Here is a 6,000-nt window from a genome sequence, read left to right as displayed (position 1 = left end):
TTTTTGTTTTGCTTTATACAGGTGATACTATTTGCATTCCCATTAGCGAATACTTTGTGTAAGTCTGAGTCTTCCATTGAAAAGCCAATAGCAGGTCTTCCTTTGTGTAATCTAACTGTAGCAGGGCAGTTACAGGCATATCCCAGGCAAAGAGGTTGTTCAATAATGTCAGATGAGTCCCTGGAGCCCTTCTCTGTCATATTATTTTCTGCAAATGCTGACAAAAATGAAGTGAAGCATTTATTTATATTCATATACCTATTATTATGGTAATAGAATGGCTATTGTAGTATAAATAAGAGAATTTGAAGAGATGGGGTTTATCTTTAAAGCCCTTTTCTATCATTACCTCACAATTTTATTTCCCAAAATTGAAATGGCAACTCAGATGGAGTTAAGAAATAACGTGTTAGTTTCTGCACAAGAAAGGTAACAGTTGAAGAGATGAGAATAGCTAGACCTTAGGTGAGGGGCTGTACTTAAATGTTTCCTGCATCTATATAAGTGGAATATATCCAGTAATATACCGTGGGTTCTGTGCCTTCAAAGGATACCTCTGACTGCCAATGTGCTGTGAAGCAGAAAGAGAACACAAGTTTTCTTCATTCCCCAGAGAAAAGTGAGTATCCATCGTGAGCTCCATTTACTGAGGTGCATTATTGCACTCACAAAATGCTTTTTGGTTATGGCTCAGATGGAGGAGAGAGTAATTTAACCCCTGGCTTGCAGAAACACCAACACACTTAGAATCCCTGTTAAAAGTAAATGTTGAAACATTAAGTGGCACCTTCCCTTGTAAGAGTGTCCAGATTTAATTTTAATTGCCTAGTTGACTGAAAAAGATGCCTGGTTTATATGCCTCAGGTGAGACCCTTTGCTGAATGACATGAGTATTTATTTATATATGTAACTGTTATATATTGGTTGGGAACTTCATTTTATACTTATTTGCAAAGTCTGATTATAAAAAGATAACAGAAGCCACCAACCAGTTACTTGTTTTTGTAAAAAAAAAATTGACAAAAGTGTGGTTTAGAATTTCTAGCCTACTCTTGTGGTGTTGTTCTACTGCTAAATCCTATACAGTCTTGCATATCCATGGAATTAACTCTGTCAAGTCTTTTAAATATGGGTAAGTGCTGTGAATATAAGTGCAGTTTTAAAAATGGCTAAGTTCCTTCCCTTTTTGCTATTCCACTTTCCTGCTAGTCCATTATGTCAAGAAGGAGGAATAAAAACATAGTTGTGATTTGGGGCTACTAAAAGCCTGTTATCCTTTCTTAATGACAGTTTATTTTCATTCTTCTTGCTCCTCTATGTTTGGCTGTCATCCACTCCTCCTTACTTTGAGGATTAAGTGGTTCTTGCCTATTACTCTTTTATTTTTCTCCTAGTTTCTGTACTTCTAGTGAATAAATATATAGTCACTTTGACACTTTTGTGTCTTTTGATAGTGTGGTTGGGGCTTTTTTTTTCTCTCCAGTATATCTTTCTGTGATTTTTATAGTTCTACAACATCCATTGCCTCAGGGTACGTTCAGTAAAATCCTGCAGGAGTTTGTTGAGTCTTTAAGAGGTATCAGCCTGTTAATAATGTTACAGGACTTGGAAAGCAAGAACGTGTGATATTTCTGGGACAGGTTGTTCATCTGCTGTGGCATTTTGGCAGATATATTGATATATAGCTTCTTTGAACTCAGTGTTTTTCCATCAGGATGAACTCTGCTTTTCTTGTTCAGTCTCAGCACTGACAAATGTGGTGTAGGCAGTGCTAATGTGTGGATCTGTGCATCTATAAAAATGTAGCACTATGCTTTACATCTTAGCCTTCATTCTGGATTTTAGTCTTCAAATTATTTACAACCTGTATCTCACCTATGTGGCACAATAAACCTATTCTTTGTCTTTTACCTTCTCCATTTTAAGTTCCTAGCCAGCATTTGTTCTGTCCCTGATCACGGATAGCTGAAAGAGATGCACCAGTTGGAGTGATCCTACTGGATAATCAAGAAAATGCATCTGACTTGGGAAAGGGGAAAAAAAGGAAAGGGGGGGGGGGGGGGGGAAAGGAAGAACTATTCAGTGGAAAGCAAAAGACTCAGGGGCCTTGTTAATGAGGGAATGAACGGTCATAAGAGAGAATATTTCACTCCTAGGTCACCAGTTCAAATGCAGACTAGCTTAATAGTGTAAGTTGTTACCATCTGACAGCTGTTCCATAATCCATGAGAAATGGGAAAATTGTCACAGTCCAGTTTCTCTGGCTTCTAGCTATCCAAATGTTGGCATCCTTCAGACAATCACAATTTGCACAGGGATATTAATAATTTGTTTTACCCTTGCAGACAATGAAAGGAAGTATTAAAATGCCAAATGTAAAGAACACTTGAACTTTGCCATTCTTTACATATTGCTCTGTGGACAGAGTTGAAGGATGTTTGAAAGCCACTGTGAGACAGGGAGAAGTATCACCTCCCCCTGCCATTTCCAGTGTTGAGTTGCTTGGCAATTGATTAAGGACAGTCAAGAGACAACATAGACCTTTCTGTAACTAAGGTGTACTGGATGTTTTTAATGAGTAAATATGGAGTAAAAAATTCCACATTTAATTTTGTAAAGCAGAATAAAAATTGAAAAACTTGAAAGGCAAACAGCTTTAATTTTTTCTTTTGAAGTCATAACCTTGAGGTCATGGTGTCAGTTCCAAGTTGTAACTCTTAGTTTACATAATTGTGTGTACAAATTCATGTTAAGAACAATGTGGTTAAGCAGGTGTAGTATTTATATAAATACTGCAGTTTTTAGCAACAAATAACCTGTTTTTTACTTTGCAGTGTTTCAAATAGCAAGTTAAATGTGTGTCTATATTATAAGTACCATCAGCTGACCACAGATGAATAATTTCATTGGGATTTATAGGCTTAGATTTTCATAGGCAGAAAATTTCAGTACTTATTTGAAGGCAGTAAAATTCCTGCCTTCTGGAAGGTTAAAAAAAACCCTTAACAAAACACCAGGAAGATAAGTCTGGGCTGGAAGTGAAAAACATTAGAATGAGACATAATCTCTTTTAATTTATTTTTCCATCCAAAAAAAAAATCTGCAAAGATACTGAAGGGTATCTTTGGGGGGAAAGCAAACCAAGGGAATACTTACATACATGTCATCAATGTTACAGCTCTGGTCTGTTTTCTGGTGTTTGGTTTGGAAATAGAAGATTAAAATTTCTTTGGGAAGGGTTCTTTTTTGAAACACAAAGTGAAAAATGCTATCATCTTTCTGTGTCATTTTTGTTACTAGTCTTGGAGGTTTTGGGAACTTGAGTGTCAGTTCCATTCCTCAAACCATACCAATATTAAATGGGTTAAAATTTGCTTTAAGCCTTCATATTTGTTTTAAATTAGTTTATTTTATCAGTTCTATTGCACTGTCAAGTATCTGTACATCCAGGCTACTTCAACAGTCCTTGTAAATATTAGATGTTTTGTGAGGTTCAGACTGGTACTGTAGGAGGAGTAGATCCATGTAGGTTCATTTTGCTCTTTGGTGCATCTTGTCAAGGTTCTTCAGATTAACACAAGCCCAACCCAGCTGCTAGGGATAGGGAAATGTAGTTTTGAAGAGGTTTTGGCTGTCACAAAACATAAATGATGCATAGAGCTGATATGTTTGTTGGTGAAAATGACATCTCTTGTCTCAAATGGTAGAGCACATCTTAGCAGCTGCTTTTTATGTGTAATTAGAAGCCAGATGTGGTGGAAACCTGGGCATTTAACAGGAATTAACAACAGACATTAAAAACTTACTTCATCAAAATAAAAAATGCTGTCAATACATTATCAGGACTTGGAAATTAGTGATCATAAACTGGATTTGATTTAGCCACTCTGCCTTTCGTTAATCACATTTAATTGTTTATATAAATGTCAACAGTTGTAGTCTCTTGGCATTTTGTTGAACTACTGTAATTAAGTGTTTATTTTGAAGTAGCATGTTTTTCTGCATATAATGAGAATCTTAGGCTGGTTTTTTTGCTCTTCAAACACCTTTTTATGTGGCTTTAATGTTTTTGCCATTTAGTCAATTTTATTTTTTTAGGGACATGTGCTTGGAAGGATCTGCCTGTTAATGTCTTTGGATCAAAAGACCAAAGAATTGCTTCCATAAAAATGATTGTAGCTTTCAAACTGAATATATGATCTTGAGTGTCACTGTAGGCATGTAACAATTATTTTCTCACAATTTGTAAGTGACCCAAGGTTTAGTTGTAAACAGGATCCGAAGTGAAAATAGCTGATGGTCAATAAATAAGAGTTTTCTATCCACAGACACTTCTGCCTAAAGATGAGAGACAAAACAAAGAAAACTCAACACTAAGTGTTGAGTGGCTCTCTGATTTTACTGTTGATTAAATTTTCGAGATGTAAGCTCAGTTCTTTATGATGTGATCAGTCTGATACACAGGCAGATGGAATTCCTGATTTGTTGTTTACTGTAACTTGAAAGCTGAACAATTGCCTGCATGCTGTATAGTTTACCCTTTTGGTTTGTTGCTATTTTCATCAAAAGTGCAAATTTTCTTTGTAGTTCAAACTTGTCAAAGAAAATAGCAAAACTCAACTCTTTATGTGCAAAGTGGAGTAGTTTCCAGGTATATCAGTTATTTTTCGTAACTACCAGGTAGGAGTGGAGGGTGTGTTTCAGATGTGCCTTTTTCCAGTTTGTCTTGCAGAAGTGGAAATTTTTTTGGCAGGGGGTTAATGGTTCATGTGCTGAAGATTTAAATTATTTCTTTCCTTTATCAGTTATAAGCATGAATAATTTTTTCTCTTTGGCTAAAAATATTAGTGAGAAATTTTACGAAGTAAAGCTGGTTTTAAAATAAATTTTAAATAACTTTGCCTAGAATTATTAATTCTTCACTTTTGAGTGTTTTGGGTTTTTTTTGCTGATGTTAAAAGAGAACTACAAACTAAGGACAAGTCTCTTCCTCATTCTCTTTCTGAGATTACATATCCAAATGGCATGGCTGTAACCATAAATCAGATGTAGGTTTTGTGGGAAGATGTAGAGTTCTTTACATTTAATTAATTAAGCAAGGCTTTAAACATGAAGTTATATTTCTCCACATTTTTTATAAAGGCAGTAACAAAATGAGCCCTGCAATATGGGAAGAGGAGGAAATAATACTGCAGGCTTAATGGAAGTCAGTGATTTGTAGGTCAAATACAACAATAGGATTCCTAATTTTTTTTTTGAAGATGAATAGCAGCTTAAAAAATATTGAGTCAATACTATGAAGCAGTGTTCTTTTTGAATAATTTGTTTTATTAAACTCAATATCTGACTCCACTGAATATCTAAGATTTTGTTGTAGAAAAATTTGATTACTGTAGTGATAGGCACAGATTTTGATATGTCTCATGGCAGTTTCCTTGCAGAATTAAGGATGATGGGAAAAGTGAATGGGCATCTGTCACTAGCATAATAATATTCCTTTGAAACATTATTAGATTTTTTCTTTTTTTGGTGTTTTTTTTTTTTGAAGCATGTGATTTAGCCCTTTTGTAGGGAAATCAAGCATGTTCTTTCAGGTTTTTGTCTGTCTTGTCACATCCCAGTCCTGACAGATCCACCTCTAAAGCAGCCTCATTCCTCCAAAGTTGATGTTGTGTGTCAGGTGCCTGGTCCAGCCTTCCCAACGTGCCTGGGTGCTTTGCCCAGAGATCAGATGTGCTAATTCCCTGGCTGGGCTGGGCAGGGGCTGCTGGCTGAGGAGAGGCCCTGCTGCAGTTCCATGGGCTGGAGATGGGCACCTGAAGAGTGACAGCCATGAGTGGTCTCACTGAAGGGCAACCAGGAGGTTCTTTCTGAGACCCCCCCTTTCAAATTTGGGTGCAGTTTATGAGCAGATTCAACACCTGCCATGGTCTTGAGTTCAGAGTATATGGCATATGATTGCATAAATCTTGTTTTGAAGGAGTCAGGTTTATTTATTTT

The sequence above is a fragment of the Fringilla coelebs genome, assembly GCF_963513975.1.
Source record: "Fringilla coelebs genome assembly, chromosome: 2".
Taxonomy (NCBI): Eukaryota; Metazoa; Chordata; class Aves; order Passeriformes; family Fringillidae; genus Fringilla; species Fringilla coelebs.
The sequence above is the reverse complement of the archived record's forward strand: the minus strand, read 5'-3'. Positions refer to the sequence as shown.